This window comes from Lissotriton helveticus, chromosome 9, assembly GCF_964261635.1.
Source record: "Lissotriton helveticus chromosome 9, aLisHel1.1, whole genome shotgun sequence".
Taxonomy (NCBI): domain Eukaryota; kingdom Metazoa; phylum Chordata; class Amphibia; order Caudata; family Salamandridae; genus Lissotriton; species Lissotriton helveticus.
The window spans coordinates 1,212,896,063-1,212,921,433 of record NC_136070.1 but is presented as its reverse complement, the minus strand read 5'-3'; the positions used below and the strand labels follow the sequence as shown (position 1 = coordinate 1,212,921,433).

General features: G+C 34.7%; 1 protein-coding gene across 1 annotated transcript in view; it reads left to right on the top strand.

Moving 5' to 3' along the window:
• Positions 1-698: 698 nt before the first annotated feature.
• Positions 699-25,371, top strand: part of RAD18 (RAD18 E3 ubiquitin protein ligase) — a 742,369-nt gene continuing 717,696 nt past the window's right edge. Inside the window, exon 1 of the mRNA XM_078662420.1 lies at positions 699-749. The gene's annotated coding sequence lies outside the window, so the exon portion shown is untranslated. The remainder of the gene's footprint in view (positions 750-25,371) is intronic.

Sequence of the window (25,371 nt, the reverse complement as noted above, 5' to 3'; positions counted from 1 at the left end):
GTTCGTACACTTGTCCACTACTCCATTACATGCTTTACAATAAATTTAAGTGATATCATAATGCCACCATTTCCAAAGCATAATTCATTACGCCATGCTCTAACTGGAGCCACACCACACATACTCCTATTCCAACGGGGGGGGCAAGTGCTCCTCCTTGACTTCTGTTCTGACCCCTATGCTATTAAAATCAAAGCTCACTATGAGCAAAAACAAAACTAAAAGCGTTCTTCTGTGAACATTTTGTTGCAAGTGGTAACTGCGCGTTTATTTTTGCAGCTTTTTTTATTTCTTTATTTCTCTTTACTACCATTGGTTATTTGAAAATAAGCAACTCCTACTACAAGAGATTAATTGCTTTTCGTTTATATAACCACCCTGAAATACATCTTTCCTGAAAGCAGAGTTTAGGGAGATCTTCGGATATATCGTGCCAGGTCTGAAATTCCATTTCTCAGCAAGCACATTATACTTTTTTTTATATAGTGATAACATTTTATTACGTGATATTAAAAAACAAAAAGTTACCTAGCGATTCTATACTGTTTTTCTGCTTTCATGCATGTTTATAAATATTAGCATTTTAAATGTGTCTAGTAATAATGCCATTAATTTAATTATTGTTACTTTTCGATATAAAAACAGTTTTTTTATTTACAACTACAGCTCAAGAAATTATTGTCAGCCAAGTCTCCAGTGTTCTTTCCGATAAGTAGATACACTGCTATCAAAAAATTGTAAGAAGTCTGGTAAGTGCATTTCTGAGTAAAGTTATTTTATGTACGTATAACATTATTTTAGCTACATTAAAACACTTACACATAAATAACTAACACATAGACACATATATGCCACTCGACGTTTCCCTGTATAAGTATGCTCCATACATCACAACTGTAAGGGAAATTTTGTACTTTGCATTAGCTTTTTTATGCTTCATATATGAGAGCTCTAAGGGTATGGTATACTGTGCACTCCTACTTCTATGCTCCATAAATGACACCTGTAAGTGTAATAGTATGCTTGGCACAAGCTTCTCAATGTCCATACATGCCACCGCTAAAGGAAATAGCATACTTGTATTATCTCTGCTACATTACATACATGGCACCACTAAGTGTAATCGTGTTATATGTGCCAACTGTAAACATCAGGTTTCTTTCATGCGTTTATGTTTTAATGTTAAGAGTGTATCTCTGTCTTTGTGTTTCTTGATTTGTACTTGCTCCTGTATATATGGGTAGAACCTATATATACAGGAGCATTTACAAAGAAAAACACAAACACAAACATCCACTCTTGCAGAGAAACATACAGAGAGGAAAACAAATACATACAAACAAGTTACTAAAGATCGTTCTAGCTATGCTACATACATGTCACCTCTAAGTGTACTCATCTATTTTGCATTATTTTTGTTATGCCTTTACATGCTAGGTGTAATACTGATAATATACCACACACTATCTCTGCTATGCTAGCAACATAGTACTTTCAAGGGAAATAGCGACCATCTCTACTATATGCCATACATGGTACCTTTAAGGATAATAATTTACTCTGCACTCTCTATACTACGCCTCATACATGCCACTTCTAATGGTAATCTTGTATTCTGCAGCATGTAGACTATGCCCCATACATGTCACTTATAAATATAATTGTGTAGTCAATATCGCCTCTCAATGCCCCATGCTTGCTAAGCCTAAGGATGATTGTGTACTCGACATTATTTCCAAATGTCCCATGCATGTTACCACCAAGCATAATTCTGTACTCGATATCACTTTCCTATACCCCATATATGCCACCTATAAGTTTAATCATCTACTTGATGTTAGCTGCAGTCATAAATTTCAGCTAAACTATTCATCTAGTATTTTAAATACTGCTTTCAAAATAGCGGTCTGTATTCTGCCATTCGTTTACAGTGCCCACGTAGTGATGTATTCTTAAAGAAATACATGCACAGTGTCTGACAGACACCTGCAGATATCTATACAGAAATACACGCATATTAAGGAGAATGTATAATGCAGCCCACAATATACTTACATATAGAGATGCAGCTATAACGAAAATGACACAAACTTGCTCTAGAAAAGAAACGTATACAAAAGCAGACACGATAGTGCAATGTTTAAAAAGACAGATCGTGGTTCTAAGATACCCCTCACACATCAAGTACTCATTTAAGGTCATGCTTCATCATTGAGGTCTTCATGTTGTAGCTACAGTGAAGGCGTGCTGCGGGTCACTGAGACATGGGAGCACTTTTATGAGAAATACTATGTGGTTTGCAATGGTTATTATTACACTGTGAATAGAATGTTGGTACGAGGAACTATTAGACTGCCAAATAACCATGCAGATTATATTTTTGTTTATGATTGTTTTGATACGCAGTTCATTGGTTCTCTGTTTGCATTTTCATCTGTGTATATGCCTGTGTCTAGAGAAAAAGGTATAGGCAGGTACAAGATGTACTCACATATACAGGAGTATTACAAATTTTAAATGCACAAAGACAGAGATATACTCTGACGAACATACATAGATAGAAGCAGACATATACAGACTTGCATGCTACTCTATGTATTACTGCATTATGTTCTATACATGCCACTTCCAAGGGTAATGTTATTCTCATTACTAACGTTGCTGTGGCTTCTACGTGTCACCTGTAAATCTAATAGTCTATGTAGCATTATGTGCCCTCATCACCTTCTATTCTTTGCATGTAGGTTTCTGTTTAAAATTGTGTCTGTGCCTTTGTGTTCCTTCTTTTGAAGCTGCTTCTCTGTGTCTAGGTACATCCTATACATAAAGGAGCAGCCACAAAATAAAACAAAACAAATACAGACACACATTTTAAACTAAGACTCATAGAAAGAAGCAAACAAATATACTAAGACAGGTTACTAAAAGTGCAGCCAGCTATGCCACAAACATTCCACCTGTAAACCTTAAGCTATAGTTGCTATCATTGCTGCTATGGCCTTTACATGCTACTTCTAAGTATAATAGTATTCTAGCTACCATCCCTGCTATATACCATAAATGCTACCTTTAGGGTTAATGGTATAATCCTTAACACCTTTAGTATGCCCCATCCATGCCATCTGTATATCTAATAGTCTATGTAGCATTATGTGACCTCATCACCTTATATTCTTTGCATGTATGTTTCTGTTTCAAATTGGGTGTCTCTTGGTTTGAAGCTGCTTCTTTGTGTCTAGGTACATCCTATACATAAAGGAGCAGCCACAAAATAAAAAAAACACAAATACAGACACACATTTTAAACGAAGACTCATAAAAAGAAGCAAGCAAATATACACAGAGAGGTTACTAAATGTCCAGCCAGGTATGCCACAAACATGCCACCTCTAACCCTTATGCTATAGTTGCTATCATTGCTGCTATGGCCTTTACATGCTACGTCTAAGTATAATAGTATCCTAGTCACCATCCCTGCTATATACCATAAATGCTACCTTCAATGGTAATGGTATATTCCTTAACACCTTTATTATGCCCCATGCATCCCACTTGTAAATCTAATAGTCTATGTAGCATCATGTGCCCTCATCACCGTCTATTCTTTGCATGTATGTTTCTGTTTCAAATTGTGTCTCTACCTTTGTGTCTCTTGGTTTGAAGCTGCTTCTCTGTCTTTAGGTACATCCTATATATATAAAGGAGCAGCTAGAAAATAAAAAAACACAACTACAGACATACATTTTAAACTAAGACTCATAAAAAGAAGCAAACAAATATACACAGACAGGTTAGTAAAAGTCCAGCCACGTATGCCACCTCTAAACCTTATGCTATAGTTTCTATCATTGCTGCTATGGCCTTTACATGCTTCTTTTAAGTGTAATAGTATACTAGCCACCACCCCTGCTATATACCATAAATGCCACCTTCAAGGGTACTGGTATATTCCTTAACATCTTTGATATGCCCCCTGCATCCCACCTGTACATCTAATAGTGTATGTAGCATCATGTGCCCTCATCACCTTCTATTCTTTGCATGTATGTTTCTGTTTCAAATTGTGTCTCTGCCTTTGTGTTTCTTCTTTTGAAGCTGCTTCTCTGTGTTTAGGTACACCCTATATATAAAGGAACAGCTACAAAATAAAAAAACACAACTACAGACACACATTTTAAACTAAGACTCATAAAAAGAAGCAAACAAATATACACAGACAGGTTAGTAAAAGTCCAGCCACGTATGGCACAAACATGCCACCTCTAAACCTTATGCTATAGTTGCTATCATTGCTGCTATGGCCTTTACATGCTACTTCTAAGTATAATAGTATCCTAGACACCATCCCTGTTATATACCATAAATGCTACCTTCAATGGTAATGGTATATTCATTAACACCTTTAGTATGCCCCATGCATCCTACCTGTAAATCTAATAGTCTATGTAGCATCATGTGCCCTCATCACCTTCTATTCTTTGCATGTATGTTTCTGTTTGAAATTGTGTCTCTGCCTTTGTGTTTCTTCTTTTGAAGCTGCTTTTCTGTGTCTAGGTACATCCTATACATAAAGGAGCAGCCACAAAATACAAAAACACAAATACAGACACACATTTTAAACTAAGACTCATAGAAAGAAGCAAACAAATATACACAGACAGGTTAGTAAAAGTCCAGCCACGTATGACACCTCTAAACCTTATGCTATAGTTGCTATCATTGCTGCTATTGGCTTTACATGCTACTTCTAAGTATAATAGTATCCTAGCCACCACCCCTGCTAGCTACCATAAATGCTACCTTCAATGGTAATGGTATATTACTTAACACCTTTAGTATGCCCCATGCATCCTACCTGTAAATCTAATAGTCTATGTAGCATCATGTGCCCTCATCACCTTCTATTCTTTGCATGTATGTTTCTGTTTCAAATTGTGTCTCTGCCTTTGTGTTTCCTTTTTTGAAGCTGCTTCTCTGTGTCTAGGTACATCCTATACATAAAGGAGCAGCCACAATATAAACAAGCATTGGAAATGCAATAGGTCTCGCATTAGGAAAGTTTGAGCTATTTGTCTTGTAAATGACAATTTGTTTTATTTGTGTTGGTTTTGAAAATAGCTAAATTAATAGCTTTGTCATTTACAATGCCAATAGTTATAACTTTCACAAATGTGACACCGATAGCATTTGTAATGCAATGTGTTGTATTTACGTGAATTACATGTATTGATATTACAAATAACAATGTCTTTTAATGTTTTTAATTAATTAATACTTAAATGAAAGTTATTGTAATTTCTAATGGCAATAGCTTAAACTTTTGTAAATAACTTTTGTTAAGATTATGTTCAGTGTATTTTATTGTGACGAAAATCCAAGAACAGAAGTGAAATATTAACATTTTTTTGTTACATTTGTAATAAAGCTTGAAACATTTAGAGAACATATTTGAACCAGTTGTTGAATGGTTGCACAGATTGATGCCGTGGTGGCGCTGAGTGATGTTGTGGTGCCCCTGAGTGATGCTGTGGTGGTGCTGAGTGATGCTGTATGCTATGCTGTTTTGTTTTGCTTACCTATGTTTTGTTTTGGTATGCTATGCAATGTTTTGCTATCCTATGCTTTTGATTTGTTATGCTATGCTATGCTGTGTTTTGTTATGCCATGCTATGTTTTGTTATGCTATGCTATGTTTTGCTATTCTATGCTTTTTTATGCTATGTTGTGTTTTATTATGCTATGCTTTGTTTTGCTATGTTATGTTTTGTTATGCTATGGTTTGTTGTGTTTGGTATGCTATGCTTTGCAATGCTATTATATGTTTTGCTATGCTATGTTTAGTTGTGTTTTGTTAAGCTATGTTTTGTTGTGTTTTGCTACGTTTTGTTATGCTGTGTTGTGTTTTGTTATGCTGTTTTGTTATGTTATGCTATGTTTTGTTATGCTATGCTATGTTTTGTTATGCTATGCTATGTTTTGTTTTGCTATCCTATGCTTTGTTTTATTATGATATGTTATGTTAAGTTTTGCTATCCTATGCTTTGTTTTGTTATGCTACGCTATGTTTTGTTGTGTTTTGTTATGCTATGTTTTGTTGTTATGTTTTGTTAAGTTATGCTATGTTTTGTTATGTTACGCTATGTTTCGTTCTGCTATGTTTTGTTGTGTTTTGTTATGCTATGCTTTGTTGCGTTTTGCTATGCTATGTTTTGTTTTGTTATGCTATGTTTTGTTTTGCTATCCTATGCTTTGTTTTGTTATCCTATGCTTTGTTTTGTTATGCTATGTTTTGCTATCCTATGCTTTTTTATTGTTATGCTATGCTGTGTATTGTTAATCTATGCTTTGTTTTGTTATGCTATGCTGGTGAGGGTGTGTGAGGGTGAGTGAGAGTGAGGGTGAGTGAGGGTGTGTGAGGGTGTATGAGGGTGTATGAGGGTGGTGAGGGTGAGAGGGTGTGAGGGCGAAGGTGTGTGAGGGTGAGGGCGTGTGAGGGTGTGTGAGGATCAGAGGGTGTGTGAGGATGAGAGGGTGTGTGAGAATGAGAGGGGGTGTGAGGATGAGAGTACGTGTGAGGGTGAGAGGGGGTGTGAGGGTGAGGGGGGGTGTGAGGGTGAGGTTGGTGAGGGTGAGGGGGTGAGGGTGAGGGGGTGTGAGGGTGAGGGGGTGAGGGTGAGGGGGTGTTAGGGTGAGGGGGTGTGAGGGTGTGGGGGCGTGAGGGTGAGGGTGTGTGAGGGTGAAGGGGTGAGAGGTTGAGAGGGTGTGAGGTTGAGGGTGAGGGGGTGTGTGAGAGGGAGGGGGTGTGAGGGGAAGTGAGGATGAGGGCGTGTGAGGGTGTCTGAGTTTATAATATCCACCAGACACAAGACCTCACGTACAATTGTTGGTAATCGGCACCAAAAAACAACTCAGAAAAGATCACGAATGCATGCCATCGGCAAACTGAGCAATATTACTGGACGAACGTCTGGCTGGGCGCAGCAACAACTTTCCACAACCACAGTAGTCATATCAGCAACGCTCCCGAGAACTGCATGCCACGCACCAGACTTCAAACACGCCCAAGCAGCTGGTTTCAGCTGCACCACCCACACAGGTTTCAGTGCTAGGTTAACACTGTTTATTAGTTCGGAGTTTTCATTCGAACAATGTGACTCTAAAGCACAGGTCGGCAGAAGGGAACAGTAGACGCTTATTCAGTACTGGCAGATTAATTATGGAAGGAATTTGCCGACGCAGAACAAGCACAGTTTGTTCAAACTAACAAAATAATCAAAAAACAAATACTGCTCACAGCGGAAAAACAAAATAAAGTTACAACTGAACAGTCAGCATAATATGGGCAAAACAGTCCAAACAGGAAGTACAGTTTATTAAATCTAAATAAACTCTGCAGAAATAAGAGGGACCCACACAGTGCAGTCTGAAGCATTGCATAATGGTGGGAGTGAGGAGTCAGAATGGCAGAATGAGGTACACGTGTGCTGTTAGATAACACGGTTAAAAGAACTTCCCTTGGTTTTAGCACTGCTCTACCGCAGTACTGCAACCTACACCAAAGGTGCTAAACTGACATTTGCCAGGCAGAGGTAAAGCTCCATTTTCTGTGCTCCCGAGAAAGACGTGCCTTCAGGAGAAAGCAAAGTAGTCTGTTTCCTCTGCGGACATATCACCCAACCAGAATTGAGGAAGCCAATTAGGCACTCCGGGATCAGTAAGCGGCCTCGGGTGACAGCCATAAAACGGAAGTCACATTCATGTGACAAAAAGATGGACCTGAAATATTCTGAATCCACCCAAGACTAATAAAATAGGATTAAGAACGCATTGGTTTGTCCCATCAGTGGCCACATCTCCACCTCATTTAGCTTTTGAAAGGGCAATGCACTTTGAAGAAATACAATCGCAGAATGAAGTAGAACAGATGAGTCAAGAAGATCCCGGTGTTGACAGAAGTGCAATCACGAAAAGAAAAGTGGCCACACGGCCTAGCAGAGCAGTAGATCATACTGGGGAGCCAAGCTTAGGCACCGGATACGCTGGAGAGGAAAGCAGGATTAGAAGAACAAGTTAATAATTAAATAAGGAGACACGGCCGGCCTGGCGGCCGTGAAACTGAAAGCACGGCCGGCCGGCCATGAAAGCCTTTGATCCGGCAGGCGGTGATGAGGGTGTGAAGCAGCAGGGGCTGCGGGAGGGAGGCTGGGCTGCCTTTGATGTGGTAATGCAAGGCAGGCGGCTGGTGGCATTTGCACGCGCTTTTTAGGGCTTGCGCTTGCACAATGACCTAAAAAGCACATGCACTGCAAGGAATCCCCAGTGGAATCGTGTGCTTGGTTAAACGCTGTTTAAGCCCCTATAGTCTTGCTCTGCTCAATGTGCATGCGCATTGAGAGGCGAGACCTAAAAACCACAAATACAGACACACATTTTAAGCTAAGACTCATAAACAGAAGCAAACAAATATACACAGACAGGTTACTAAAAGTGCAGCCAGCTATGCCACAAACATGCGACCTATAAACCTTAAGCTATAGTTGCTATCATTGCTGCTATGCCTTTACATGCTTCTTTTAAATGTAATAGTATACTAGCCACCACCCCTGCTATATACCATAAATGCACCTTCAAGGGTACTGGTATATTCCTTAACATTTTTGATATGCCCCGTGCATCCCACCTGTAAATCTAATAGTGTATGTAGCATCATGTGCCCTCATCTCCTTCTATTCTTTGCATGTATGTTTCTGTTTCAAATTGTGTCTCTGCCTTTGTGTTTCTTCTTTTGAAGCTGCTTCTCTGTGTTTAGGTACACCCTATATATATATAAATGAGCAGCTACAAAATAAAAAAACACAACTACAGACATACATTTTAAACTAAGACTCATAAAAAGAAGCAAACAAATATACACAGACAGGTTATTAAAAGTCCAGCCAGGTATGCCACAAACATGCCACCTCTAAACCTTATGCTATAGTTCCTATCATTCTTGCTATGGCCTTTACATGCTTCTTCTAAGTGTAATAGTATACTATCCACCACCCCAGCTATATACCATAAATGCCACCTTCAAGGGTACTGGTATATTCCATAACACCTTTGATATGCCCCGTGCATCCCACCTGTAAATCTAATAGTGTATGTAGCATCATGTGCCCTCATCACCTTCTATTCTTTGCATGTATGTTTCTGTTTAAAATTATGTCTGTGCCTTTGTGTTTCTTCTTTTGAAGATGCTTCTCTGTGTCTAGGTACATCCTATACATAAAGGAGCAGCCACACAATAAAAAAACACAAATACAGACACACATTTTAAACTAACACTCATAGAAAGAAGCAAACAAATATACACAGTCAGGTTATTAAAAGTCCAGCCAGGTGTGCCACAAACATGCCACCTCTAAACCTTATGCTATAGTTGCTATCATTCTTGCTATGGCCTGTACATGCTTCTTCTAAGTATAATAGTATACTAGCCACCATCCCTGCTATATACCATAAATGCCACCTTCAAGGGTACTGGTATATTCCTTAACACTTTTGATATGCCCCATGCATGCCACCTGTAAATGTAATAGTCTATGTATCATCATGTGCCCTCATCACCTTATATTCTTAGCATGTATGTTTCTGTATCACATGCTGTCTCTGCATTTGTGACTCTACGTTTGAAGCTCCTTCTTTGTGTCTAGGTACACTCTGTATATAAAAGAGCAGCTACAAAAAAGAAACCACAAATAAAGACATACATTTTAAAAAACAAGAAACATAAAAAGAAGCAAACAAATACAGACAGAGAGGTAACTAAAAGTCTAGTCAGGTATGCCACAAACATACCACCTCTAAACATTATGCTATAGTTGCTATCATTCCTGCTATGGCCTTTACATGCTTCTTCTAAGTGTAATAGTATACTAGCCACAACCCCTGCTATATACCATAAATGCCACCTTCAAGGGTACTGGTATATTCCTTAACACCTTTGATATGCCCCATGCATCCCACCTGTAAATCTAATAGTGTATGTAGCATCATGTGCCCTCACCACCTTCTATTCTTTGCATGTATGTTTCTGTTTGAAATTGTGTCTCTGCCTTTGTGTTTCTTCTTTTGAAGCTGCTTCTCTGTGTCTATGTACATCCTATACATAAAGGAGCAGCCACAAAATACAAAAACACAAATACAGACACACATTTTAAACTAAGACTCATAGAAAGAAGCAAACAAATATACACAGACAGGTTACTAAAAGTGCAGCCAGCTATGCCACAAACATGCCACCTGTAAACCTTAAGCTATAGTTGCTATCATTGCTGCTATGGCCTTTACATGCTTCTTCTAAGTGTAAAAGTATACTAGCCACCACCCCTGCTGTATACCATAAATGCCACCTTCAAGGGTGATGGTATATTCCTTAACACTTTTGATATGCCCCATGCATGCCACCTGTAAATGTATTAGTCTTTGTATCATCATGTGCCCTCATCATCTTATATTCTTAGCACGTATGTTTCTGTTTCAAATTGTGTCTCTACCTTTGTGACTCTTGGTTTGAAGCTGGTTCTCTGTCTTTAGGTACACCCTATATATAAAAGAGCAGCTAGAAAATAAAAAAACACAACTACAGACATACATTTTAAACTAAGACTCATAAAAAGAAGACAACAAATATACACAGACAGGTTAGTAAAAGTCCAGCCACGTATTCCACAAACATGCCACCTCTAAACCTTATGCTATAGTTGCTATCATTGCTGCTATGGCCTTTACATGCTACATCTAAGTATAATAGTATCCTAGCCACCACCCCTGCTATATACCATAAATGCTACCTTCAATGGTAATGGTATATTCCTTAACATCTTTGGTATGTCCTATGCATGCCACCTGTAAATCTAATAGTCTATGTAGCATCATGTGCCCTTATCACCTTCTATCCTTTGCATGTATGTTTCTGTTTCAAATTGTGTCTCTGCCATTGTATCTCTTGGTTTGAAGCAGCTTCTCTGTGTCTAGGTACACCCTATATATAAAGGAGCAGCTACAAAATAAAAAAACATAACTACAGACACACATTTTAAAAACAAGAAACATAAAAGAAGCAAACACACACAGACAAGTTACTGAAAGGCCAGCCAGGTATGCCACAAACATGCAACCTCTAAAGGTTATGCTATAATTGCTATCATTGCTAGTATGGTCATTATATGCTACTTCTAAGTGTAATACGATTCATTAAATGTATCTATATGTTTACTTACTTGTCTCTCTGCATAATATAAACATTACTATCTTCCAACTTTACTGTTTCTCATTTATACATCAGTACTTATCACATAATACCATCACCAATTGCTACTATTAATAAAGTATTTTTGTAACACATTCTCACTATATTATAAAATAGCACTTTACTATGTATGTTAAAAGTAGAAAACGATAGTATATTAATTAAAAATTCTAGGTAAAAAGCATTGCATATCTCAAAAACACACACTCCTATGCATAACAAATTATTAACCATATAAATAATAATCTCTTTTCACATGTAGCAATTCTTATACATATGAACATGTATTTCATGTTATGAGCAGTAACATATTTTGTGATATAGAAACATACGTTTATGACTGCATATGTTACTTTGTACAAACCAAACAAGTATAGCTTTTACCCTTACAAAACCAAAATATAAGAGTGATATCCATATTCACAGGAATAAACTAAAATGTTATTACTGTGAAAGCAAACTCCATACTAAATACCTCTTTTAAGATGCATACACATTCTACTTATCCTAACAACAACTGGTCTCTGCATTACCTTGTGCTACAGAATATAATGCCAATCCAAAAGAAATATAGTTTACTACATATATCTTATAAAACTATTGCACTCTTTCTTCAATCCAAAACTTGTTATCACATCTACTAATGGCATTATACAATTAGCTTCAATTACATTCAACCTTTAATTATTCATTAATCCATGCCAGTCCCTTAAACAACCCCTATAACTAAATCCCTTTGATATAAAAAACACCACTTTGCAAATATCAGCTATACTCACAATAGTAATTAACCATAACATCAAACAACAATACCTTTATACCAAAATACTCTAATACTCCACAATCTCATAAACAATCCTATGTCTCCTTCTAATAAATACATCTACATTAAAATGTTCATACAGTACAACTAAAGTAGTACATTGCATTAACTATTATTAACCATAAAAATACTCTTTACATTTTTTTTAAACCCTTCAATTTCATAGATACAATTAAGTGTCATAAGCATATCTCATTATTTCAGTAAAATACAATTGTTATGCTTTTAATAACTATTTATAATAATATATGCCTTGAACTGACAATTCATATTTTACATACAAAATACATATAGGTCAATATACGATACTTACATAAGATATAAAAACATACTTAAAATTATATTATACAAAAACACTTCATTTATATTTTACAGAATATTTAATAACTAAACAATATATAACATACTTAAATAGAAAATATCCTACCTTACTCTTCATACACTGATTCTTCTGTTATTTCTTTAATACACTGAGCAGAGCTCAAAATGTAATACTGTAAATAATTTAAATTGCATTATTAATTGTTCTAACACCAAACAATTACAGCTATTCTTAAAAACAATGCTAGGCAGAACAAATATCTTCAAAATAAAATTACCTTACTTGTAATAGCTTCCTCCTTTTCTCTTCTAAACATCTTGTAGAATCTTCATAGCACTGTAAATTAATTGTTACAATAATATATTACAATCACATTCACATAAAAGTACTTGAACTTCTGTTAAAAAATAATATATTACACAACAGTTACTTACCTTTCAATTAGCTTGCTGCTCCATGTTTTGCAGTCCATTCAATGAAGTAAGACATCCAAAGAAAAAACAATATTTCGCTGGTACCTAAATTGCAAGTAGTTACTACCAAACAATACAACAGATGTATAAAGCACAAAAAAATGCAAAATAGCTAATAAAATTAACACGTAATACTGTTTTGTCCTGAAAATATATAAAATACAGTAAAAGAAATACATCAAGCAGTATTAACATTATATATACATTCATACCTTCTTTCTTTCATGTTATACTTTATTTATAACTGTAAAAAACAATTAAATATATACAAAACAAAAACATGAAGTACATCAATTTAGACAACATTAATATCAAAGCATACTTTCATGATTGCATTGATTGTCTGTTGTGACTTCTGTGCGGAAAACTACACATATACAATATAAATTGATCCAATCCATAAATTAAAATCAATATTAAAGTGTACCTTTATGGTTGCATGTTCTTCATTCTCAAGAACTACAATGAACAAATTACATATATACAAAACAAAAAGATAAAATAGTAAATATATGAAAGTGAACACCTAAAGTTGAGCCAACATTTAAAAAAACAATTTACCTTCTTTTTTTTTTTGAGAACTTTTATTGTCACTTCAAGTAAATACAAGAATGGGCCTACAACCATCCCGGCCGGCCGCTAGTCAAGTCATAAGTACAGCAAATCAATGTAGAAAAATACAGCAGCCCGAAAATCAGGGTCTAAGAAGTGTCCAGGATATAACTTGTATTCAAGCGCACTGTGCGAGATTCAGGATTTGAGAAGGTTCATTTTACAATAAAGAAAACCTCAGAATCAATGCCATACGGTCATACATGGTCCTACAATAGCAAGCATGAAACAGGAAATCCGCAGATAGTGCATATACGTTTGAAGTATTGGGGGTAGGGCACACGAGTCAGGATAAATGTAAAAACAAACATGTTACGTAGCAAAGCTGTACCCCACCCCTCAAGACGAGACATACTGTAGGAAACATGAAAAACGACAACACCAAAAAGGAAGAAAGACAAAGGGCGATAGAAACAAAGAAAGGACAAATCAACAAATCCCATCCCCCTAACCCCCACCCTGCACCCCTGCAGAAGGCTACGGCCTATCCCCCCCAGCAGCGTGCCTGTCGCCCTAAATAAGAGACCCGAAATATAGAAAAAGAGAAAAAGAAGAAAAAGAGGAAAAATGTGGGGAAGGGCCATCGATCTGGCCACCCGCCCCCCCCACTACCGCGCACAGTAAACATCCTAAAAGCAAGATCAGAATAGCCATGGAAAACATTAATCACCGACAGCACAATCAATAACATCCCCGCTGAGTGTCCCCCAAATCACAGTCAGCCAACAATAAGTTCCACTATGTCCTAGACGGTCTCACCCCTGGCCTTTCCTATCAGTAGTACCAACATACGTCCACTTATCAATCGGCATACAGAGCAGAGTGGAGGGTCCAAGTGATCCGGGCGGACCGGGCAGTGTTGTTATTCCATGAGGCTTCAGCCACCAAAACCCAGCCGAGTATGTATGGCAGAAATCCGTCTGTGTCAGTATCGACCACAAAAACATCCTCCAGTCCGGACACAGTCTCACCAGCCAGGGAAAGAGAGACACACCATCCGGTAAGCGCTGAAACGCCGCCGGGGTAGCCCAAACCATAGATCGACGTTGTTTCCCCAGCCGCCGAATAGATAAGTGCCCCGACGAGTCACTCACATGTACTACAGATCTGTCCAAAGCGATCTCATGAACCGGGTCTTCCAGCGTCTCCATGAACATAGGCGTAGCTGGAGCACTCATCACTGACGCAGAGGCGGGCACATCGGCACTTCCAGGAGATCGAACTATGCCCGTGTGGAACGATGGGACAACAATAGCAGCCATCCTTCTTCCCAGATCCCGGGCGTCCCGGAGCAGGGTCGTATGCAGGGTTGTTAGCGCAGCCAGTATATCTCTGGACGTGGGCTCTATCTCGTGTCGCCAGACCCCAGGACTCTCCCGCACAGCAGCTTCTCTGCCTGGATGTGGTCTGCGTAAGAGGGTGCCGTCCGCCATCTTAGCAGATCCGGCCTCGTCCTTCTCCACCTCACCTGGGGACCGGGTCCCACACCAGGGCGCAACAGGAGTCACCACGAGGACCCCGAAAGTCAAGGCAGGCTTCCCAGCGAAGGGCCACCAAAAGGCTAAACAAAATCTCCGCCGCTCCCTGGGAGCCGCCCGCCGATTCCGGGAGAAGCCATTAGTCATGCCCGGACACAATACTGGAAAGGGGGCCAAGTATCGTGCACTCCCCTCGACCCTGCTTCACTGCACATCCCACAAGGCACTCCACTAGATGGACTGGGTCGGCACTTTCGCCATTGGCCCATCAGATCTCCGGTGCCCTCCGGCCGACTCCTCACCCCTACCAGAGGCCGATATTGTCGCAGTCGCGGCCGGCGACTCTCCTCACTCGACACCCCGGTCTCAGCTCCGTGAAGGCCGCAAAACAGTCGGGGACATTTCCACGGGTCTGCCGCACGTAAAAGGCTCAGGAGCAAACGGTCAGTGAAAGTTATCCTTCGCCTACTTAAATATGCCGTTATGGCTCAGGATAGTTGCCAGGATGTATGCGCGGGGTGAGAAGGCTCACGGAGCCGAGCGTCTATGCAGCCATCTTGGTCGCCAGCTTGGCTCCTCCTGAACAATTTACCTTCTTATTCTTTTCTTGCTATGTCAATTCTACACCTGTTACTGATATAAGCATCCCAAAAACATAATCAATTTTGTTACTTGGGATGTCATCCTATTTCTGCAATAATACATATAGATACACAGGTCCCAAAACTGCAAGCAGTTAGTAACAAACAATGCAAAACAGATAGCAAGCATGATAAAGTAGACAATAACTAAAAATAATAGCAAATAATATTTTCTACAGTACAAATATATATAATACAGTGTAATTAACACATCAAGTATATATAAGATTATATATCAAACCATACCTTTCTACTTGCATCTTATCCTTTCTTCCTAACTGTAAAAAACATGAACACATATACAAAATCAAACATATAGTACATAAATTCTAGGCAACATTCTATATCCAAGCATACCTTTATTGTTGCATGCTGTAGTCTGTCATTTAACTACGAAAGATTGAACATGTACAATAGAAAGTGATGCGATCCATAAAGTAAAATCAATATAAAAGCATACCTTTAGGGTTGCATGTTGTCCATTCTTCACAACTCCATACATCACAATGCACATATACAAAAGAAAAATGTAAAATAGTAAATACACTACAGGAAACACAAATTGAATCCAATATTTAAAAAACAAATTTACCTTCAAATTCTTGTCTTGCTACATCTTTTCTGCACCTGTTAGTGATATAAGCATCAGAAAAACATAATCAATATTGTTACTTGAAATGTCATTCTAAATGTGCAATAATAAATTATTATACACAGGTGCCTAAATTGCAAGCACTTAGAAACAAACAATGCAAAAGAGATAGCATGGATGATAAAATAGACAATAAGTAAAAATAATAGCAAATAATATTTTCTATAGTACAAATATATATAATACAGTAAGATTAACACACAAAAGTACAGATAAGATTACATATCAAACCATACCTTTCTGCTTGCATCTTATCTTTTCTTCCTAACTGTAAAGAAACAAGAACACATATACAAAACAGAAGATATAGTACATAAATTCTAGGCAACATTCTATATCCAAGCATACCTTTATTATTACATGCTGTAGTCTCTATGTCATTTAAGTATGAAATATTGGACATGTACAATAGAATATGATGTGACCTATGAAATAAAATCAATATAAAAGCATACTTTTAGGGTTGCATGTTGTCCATCATTCTCTATTGTATAAAAGAAAATGCACATACACAAAAGAGTAATAGAAAATACTAAATAATTTATACTAAATGCACGAAGTCAAGGCAACATATAATAACAAAATTAATCTTCTGATAATTTGCTGCTATATCTTTTGTACACTGGTTAGTGATATAACAATTAAAAATACATTATCAATATTCTTACTTATAATGTAATTAAATGTTCCATATACATTAAGAACTTATCTTGTATTTAACTAACTATTACATATTCTGCACTTAACAATATTTAGTAGCTTATAAATGAAATGGTGTATATATGAAAATGTACCATAAATAAAATATACATATTAATCAACAATACATAGATTTTCAAAATGCACCAATATATACAAAAAATAACGATTGGATGCAATAGATATGATACACCATAACAACTGTAACATAAACATTCATTAAAAACTGGAAATAGCACAAATACATTATCATTGTTCATATACCAAATACATAAATAAAGTCAACATAAAAAACAAAAAGTTACTTCTCTCTTTTACCTGGTTACTCTTCTGTTCTGCTCTACTCATTCAAGTTAAGCATCATAATATTAAAATCACAGTTGACATTTACAGCAAATAACATGAATGTATCATCAAACATCATACACCAGATGTTCAAGAACAAATGTCACATTCATAAATATTGAAATCAGTATGCGTTGTCTAAAAATAACATTTGGTATACTAAAATATTTAACACACAAAGTTATAACAACCAAACAATTCTAATCTTACCTTTTGCATTCGTCATAGTACTTTCTTTCTTCCCAGTAATTACATAGGTGTATCATCAGAAAATTTGAATAAACATTGAAATTTTCAGTACAGTACACTTGCAAATAGCATTAATAGTAAAAATCCCACTATAGTACACGGCTGCATAGCATTAACATTCGAAATACCCCTACAGTACACGTACGCATAGCATTAACATTGCAAATCCCTTAACAGTATACTTGCGCATACCATTAACATTGGAAATCCCCGTTCAATTAAACATAGCATAGATTCTCATTAGCACTTTCGACAACTTAAACAAACGTTAAAAAAACAAAGAGCATTACATTTTAGGATTTCAAATAGGCAATATTAACACATATTTAATACATTAAATTAAGGATACTATTTATTAAGTAATAATACGTTAACACATAAACAATTTTAAAAAGTATAAAAGCTGTTTATATACAAACCAGCAAAATAGTAAAAACATAAATATCTATAAGACTAAAACGCTCCTTTACCTTCCGTCATGCTCTTTCATCCTTCGACTCCTTACTCTTCCGGTCCACTGGATACACTCGAACAAAACAAAAAAATTTCTCATCAGCACTTTCAACAAATAAACAGAACGCAGTTTTCCAGTCCACTCGATAAGCTCGACCAAAAGGAGAAAAAAATCACATCAGCACTTTCAACAAATAAACCGAACGCAGTTTTCCAGTCTACTCGATAAGCTCCACCAAAAGTAGAAAAAAATCACATCAGCACTTTCAACAAATAAAACGAACGTCAAAACAACAGGTAGCATTAAATTCTAAACCTTTCAAATCCAAAATATTAACAAATATTATACATGACGTCACTACATTTATTTTTTTACTAATGACAAGCTAGCACATCAAAAAATACAAAAAACCATATAAATAGATTTTATATACCGACAATCAAAATAGAATTAAAATTAATATCTATAACAATAAAACTTACCTTTACCTTCCTTTATACTCCTTTGTACTCCATCTCTTCACTCTTACAGTCCAATCGATAGGCTCCAACAAAAGAAAGTAAAATTCTGATCAACACTTTCAATAAATTAAACGTACGTTGAAAAAAAAATAGCATTAGGTTTAACATATTCAAATAGGGATAATATGAATCAATCTATAACACATCCAATTAATTACACCATTAAATACATATTATATAACAACAAATAAAATAGCCATAAAATACATACATTACAAGAATAAAACTTACCTTTACCTTCCGTCCTGCTCCCTCTCCTTAGTGTTCTAGCCCAATCGGTAGGCTCGAACAAAACAAACTAAAATTCTAATCAGCACTTTCAATCAATTAAACGTACGTTGAAAAAAAATAGCATTAGGTTTAACATATTCAAATAGGGATAAAATTAATCAATCTATAACACATCAAATTAATTACAACATTAAATACATCATAAATATAACAGCAAACCAAAAATACAACAAATACATATATTACAAGAATAGAACTTACTTTTACCTTCCGTCGTGCTCCCTCTCCTCACTGTTCCAGTCCACTCCGTACGCTCGAACAAAACAAACTAAAAATCTAATCAGCACTTTCAATACATTAAACGTACGTTGAAAACAAAATAGCATCAGGTTTAACATATTTAAATAGGGATAATATTAATCAATCTATAACACATCAAATTAATTACACCATTAAATACATCATATATATAACAACAAACAAAAAATACAAGAAATACGTATATTACAAGAAAGAAAAGAACTTACTTTTACCTTCTGTCGTGCTCCCTCTCCTCACTGTTCCGGTCTACTCCGTACGCTCGAGCAAAACAAAACAAAAATTCTAATCAGCATTTTCAATACATTAAACGTATGTTGAAAAAAATAGCATTACATTTAACACATTTAAATACAGATAATAAAAATCAATCTATAACACAACAAATTAATTACTACATTAAATACATTATATATAACAGCAAACAAAATAGGCAGAAAATACATATATTACAATAACAAAACTTACCTTTACCTTCCGTCATGCTCCCTCTCCTCACTGTTTCAGTCCACTCCGTACTCTCGAGCAAAACAAACCAAAATTCTAATCAGCATTTTCAATACATTAAACGTATGTTGAAAAAAATAGCATTACATTTAACACATTTAAATACAGATAATATTAATCAATCTATAACTCATCAAATTAATTACAACATGAAATACATTATATATAACAGCAAACAAAATAGGCAGAAAATATATATAATTACAATAACAAAAGTTACCTTTACCTTCAGTCGTGCTCCCTCTCCTCACTGTTCCGGTCAACTCCATACTCTCAAGCAAAACAAACAAAAAAAATCTAATCAGCAGTTTCAATAAATTAAACGTATGTTTAAAAAAAATAGCATTAAGTTTAACATATTTAAATGGGGATAATATTAAGCAATCTATAACACATCAAATTAATTACACCTTTAAATACATATATATAACAGCAAAGAAAAAATACAAGAAATACATATGATACAAGAATAAAACTTACCTTTACCTTCCGTCGTGCTCCCTCTCCTCACTGTTCCTGTCCACTCCGTACTCTCGAACAAAACAAACCAAAATTCTAATCAGCATTTTCAATACATTAAACGTATGTTGAAAAAAAATAGCATTTAATTTAATACATTTAAATACTGATAATATTAATCAATCTATACCACATCAAATTATTTACAACATTAAATATAACAGCAAACAATATAGGCAGACAGAAAATACCTATATTACAATAACAAAACTTACCATTACCTTCCGTCGTGCTCCCTCTCCTCGCTGTTCCGGTCCACTCCGTACTCTCAAGCAAAACAAACAAAAAATCTAATCAGCAGTTTCAATAAATTAAACATATGTTTAAAAAACAAATAGCATTAGGTTTAACATATTTAAATAGGGATAATATTAATCAATCTATAACACATCAATTAATTACACCTTTAAATACATATATATATATAACAGCAAACAAAAAATGCAGGAAATACATATAATGCAAGAATAAAACTTACCTTAACCTTCCATCGTGCTCCCTCTCCTCACTGTTCCAGTCCACTCCGTACTCTCGAACAAAACAAACCAAAATTCTAATCAGCATTTCAATACATCAAACGTATGTTGAAAAAAAAATAGCATTACATTTAATACATTTAAATACAGATAATATTAATCAATCTATAACACATCAAATTAATTACAACATGAAATACATTATATATAACAGCAAACAAAATAGGTAGAAAATACCTGTATTACAATAACAAAACTTACCTTTACCTTCCGTCGTGCTTCCTCTCCTCACTGTTCCGGTCCACTCCGTACTCTCGAGCAAAACAAACAAAAAATCTAATCAGCAGTTTCAATAAATGAAACGTATGTTTAAAAAACAAATAGCATTAGGTTTAACATATTTAAATAGGGATAATATTAATCAATCTATAACACATCAAATTAACTACAACATTAAATACATTATATATAACAGCAAGCAAAATAGGCAGAAAATACATATATTACAATAACAAAACTTACCTTTACCTTCCGTCGTGCTCCCTCTCCTCACTGTTCAGGTCCACTCCGTACTCTCAAATAAAACAAACAAAAAATCTAATCAGCAGTTTCAATAAATGAAACGTATGTTTAAAAAACAAATAGCATTAGGTTTAACATATTTAAATAGGGATAATATTAATCAATCTATAACACATCAAATTAATTACACCTTTAAATACATATATATAACAGCAAACAAAAAATTCAGGAAATACATATAATGCAAGAATAAAACTTACCTTTACCATCCATCGTGCTCCCTCTCCTCACTGTTCCGGTCCACTCCGTACTCTCGAACAAAACAAAACAAAATTCTAATCAGCACTTTCAATACATTAAACGTATGTTGAAAAAAAATAGCATTACATTTAACACATTTAAATACAGATAATATTACTCAATCTATAACACATCAAATTAATTACACCTTTAAATACATATATATAACACCAAACAAAAAATACAAGAAATACATATATTACAAGAATAAAACTTACCTTTACCTTCCATCCTGCTCCATCTCCTCACTGTTCCGGTCCACTCAATAGTCTAGAACAAAATAAAATTCTGATCAGCACTTTCAATAAATTAAACATACATTAAAAAAAGAATTAACATTAGGTTTAACACATTTAAAAAGGGGCAATATTAATAAATCTATCACACATTAAATTAATTACACCATTAAATGCATTTTACATAACAACAAACAAAATAGCCAGAAAATACATATATTACAAGAATAAAACTTACCTTTGCATTCAATCATACTCCATATCATCACTCTTCCAGTCCACTAGGTAGGCTCGAACAAAACAAAAAAAATTCTGATCAGCACTTCCAACAAATTAAATACACATTAAAAAAAACATTGCATTACATTTAAAACAATTAAAATAGTTTTAATAAATATATTACATATTTAATTAAATATACAATTAATTTACTTTGAACAGACTACTACACATAAAGAAAAATTACTTTCTCTTTTTTACAACTTACCTGTACCTCCTCACTTTGCTCCATTTTCTTTATTCTGTGAACAGAAACTTACATTAAAAACAATCTTACAATAACAATGCCATTTTATAAAACTAAAGAAAGAAAATAGCACCAAATTAAACATCTTATAAGAACAAAACTTATGTTTCCCTTCCATCAATGCTCCTTGATGTTGGATCATATTTTAAGTACAGTGAGGAATATAAGACAGATAAAAACATAAAATTGTTGTTTACAGCTTGAACAACATACATGCATACATTAAAAACAAATAGCAACAAATTTCAATACGTTTATATAGTTATACTTGCCATTGAATATTACCATAGTACCTCACATAAAGTGAAATATACTATGTTTACAAACTTACCAGTTTTTCACTTGCTTACTATTGCATATTCTTCAATGTATATAGTGATTCTAAAAAAAGTTTAAAACATATCATTAAAAAAACATTGCACATATATATTTAATGCAACATGATTTTAAAATTGAAACATACAAGCATATTACATAACTTATGTTAAAAAATAGTATGCAATTACTGAAAAAAATTGGTTACTTTATAAGAAAATCAATAGTATGCTCTCTCCCATATCTGCTTTCCACTGTTATTATTTACTTACCCTTTATAGACATAAATTGTCAATGGTTTCAAATGCATTCATCCTTGCATTTACCTTCCCACTACCTATATACATACTAGCATCTAATAAATATAAAACATTTCTAAACCTTCAATGTACAGGGCCAAATACATCTCATTACTAATTATATAATCCATTTGTATCCATTATTCAAGTTAACATCTAAAACACTATAAATATGCAAACATATTATGCCAATTTATCCACTCTTACTTATTTGTTATTATTTCCATATAAGGCAATTTATTGGATATATTATACATTTCTTATACTATTACCATCTACAATTTACTTCTTCAGACTATATTTTAAACTAAATAGATTACATTTACTATTTTCTAACAATGTTAACACAGTGCTTAATTTTTATATATAAAAGTAAACTCTTGAAATATTCCAACAATTACCAACTTAAACATTTTAAAAATATTTATACTATTTATTGCCATTAAAAATGTTTTCAACATATATGCATGGTTATTACTATTCTTAAATCTAATCATCTGATTGTATAGGATACATGATTTCACATCTCTCAAATAAATTTACAACACTACCCTGTAGGTCTATTTTACTCTCTGTTACACATACACTTATCTCTATAGCCATTGTACCTTTAGTTATTATAAATTGGTCATCTATTGTTTAGTATATCATATTTTATTGCATGTACACATTCAAAATCTTTCCTAATGCCTAAAAAATTGGCATGCAATATAACAAATGCCCATATTAATGCAACCTGCACCATGTACAGGGTTTTGCAGCAACATACTTCAATTAGAAACAAAACATATACACCTACCTCTAGCATTATACAACGTCAGGCAAATAACTTTCAGAATAATCCTAGCTTATCAATTTAACACACTGATGTTACATATTGTTAAATTTCACTATTGCTCTTCTTTTTTAAATTATAACATAAAACAACCTTCAGATACATACATGCAATATGTATACTATATAAAATCTTCACCTGTGTTTAATTTAATAAACTATAAGTTTCTAAACTTATCATGCGTAGTTACAATGATTACTCACATTTCACAACTTAAATGTAAAATATGATGTTTAAACACTACAGTCTCTTACAACTATTTGTAGTAATAATTCACTTTAGCCTTACATTTTCACATTACTCTCTACCAAAACTAGTAAACTAAAACACTGCACCCCCAATTAGTATTAAATTTCATATTCTTTTCTCACAAGCCAATCAAACTACCCTTCATAACTTTCAATCCATTCACTATGAAATAACAACAATAATTAACATGTAGAGATACTTCTATGATATTTTTACAAGCTATTTATTACACTCATAAAACCAGTTTGTATTTTACAGCTGCATAAAATAAAGTATTAACTATTACTATACAATATACTTTACAAAGCTTTAACCCACAGAAGTACAAATTGTACATTAATTCTGTTCCTCTACATAATAAATGGCATGAAAGAAAACAACTCCCTAGCCTTTATAACCAGACAAACATTCACAGGCAACCAAAGTATTACATCAATAGCTACAAAACAAAACAGACATCTGTCCTCACACCTCTCAAATCACATAAAGCGTTCCAATTTACATTTTCGATAAGTTACTCACTTTATAACGTTACCCACAGCCCTACCAGCATTGCATTGAATAAAGTACAAAAAGTCATAATAAAGAAAGTACTGTTAAGTTTTCCAGAAAAGAAATCGCAAAAATTGCTTTATCTTTTGTATAAACATTATGTTTACGTTTAACTGGAAAATTAACACTTTATATCTATTCCCTTGTTGTCTCCTTTCCATACAGATTACTCTAGTAATCCAGACAACGAAATACCAAAAAAGTACACATTTTTTGTACAAATTACTTAACAATACATATCAGCAGTATATAAAGTACAAGACATTATTAGGAAGCAATAGCCATTCAAAAACAGTATATCATATAATACTTACCACATACAAGCAATTACATATAATATGGATAGAATACTACAAGCTAAGTATCACCAAGGTCATTCCCAATTTAATACTATATCTCGAGGAAAACAATGCTAACCTAATAGTACTTTTGCTGTTATACATAATATTTGCAAACCAGTCAATTCATGGAATTCCAATGATTTGCATTTTATTATGGGGTTAGGATATGTATTATATACTGAAATGCATTCTATTAATAATGAAAGATTTATGCACCCTGATGACTTACCTAAATACATAGAGCATAATAATGAGATATACGAACTATCACTAAAAGAACCTTATTATGGTGATGTACTACATTGTATGACTCCTTCCTACCCAGATATTCAAAATGCACTAAATATATGTTTACATCGTTATACTGGCAATTTACTATGTATGAATGCATATGTCATTGACATTTTTCAGAATGAAGAAGCATACTTTGTGTTTGATTCACATAGCCGAGATAACAAAGGAATGCCTCACCCTAATGGGACATGCAGTGCTATTGGAAAAAAAACTTTTAAAGCCCTAATAGAGTATATTATACAACTCGCAAACAATTTGAAAGCACCACATGAAAATCATGTAGCATTTG